The following is a 378-nucleotide window of genomic DNA, read 5'->3' on the forward strand; positions in this document are numbered from 1 at the left end:
TTATGTATTTAATTACTACATAAAAGTATATTGAGAACCATTAACATATTCACAGATGATCACTTATTTAACTAATCCTAAAAATTATCTCTTAACGTTAAAAATTCTTAGGTGTTGAGTTTCAGGATATAATCTTGTTAACATATTCTCTCTCTGTTAGAAAAAATCAGAGACGTGTATGAAATCGGAAGCATAATATTGAAATATGGACACGTACCTCTTCATCAATCATCAGCATCTCAAGGCCGAGAAGGATGCCTCCTTTGGAATTATTGCGAGCTTTCCAGAAATAGATTAGCTTAAAAAGCAACTAGGAATCTCTAGGTCCTGATGAAACTTTACTGAAGAAAAGTGGAGAATGAACTTGTGTGGTGGTGG

The sequence above is a fragment of the Brassica oleracea genome, chromosome C7 (genome assembly GCF_000695525.1).
Source record: "Brassica oleracea var. oleracea cultivar TO1000 chromosome C7, BOL, whole genome shotgun sequence".
Lineage (NCBI taxonomy): Eukaryota > Viridiplantae > Streptophyta > Magnoliopsida > Brassicales > Brassicaceae > Brassica > Brassica oleracea.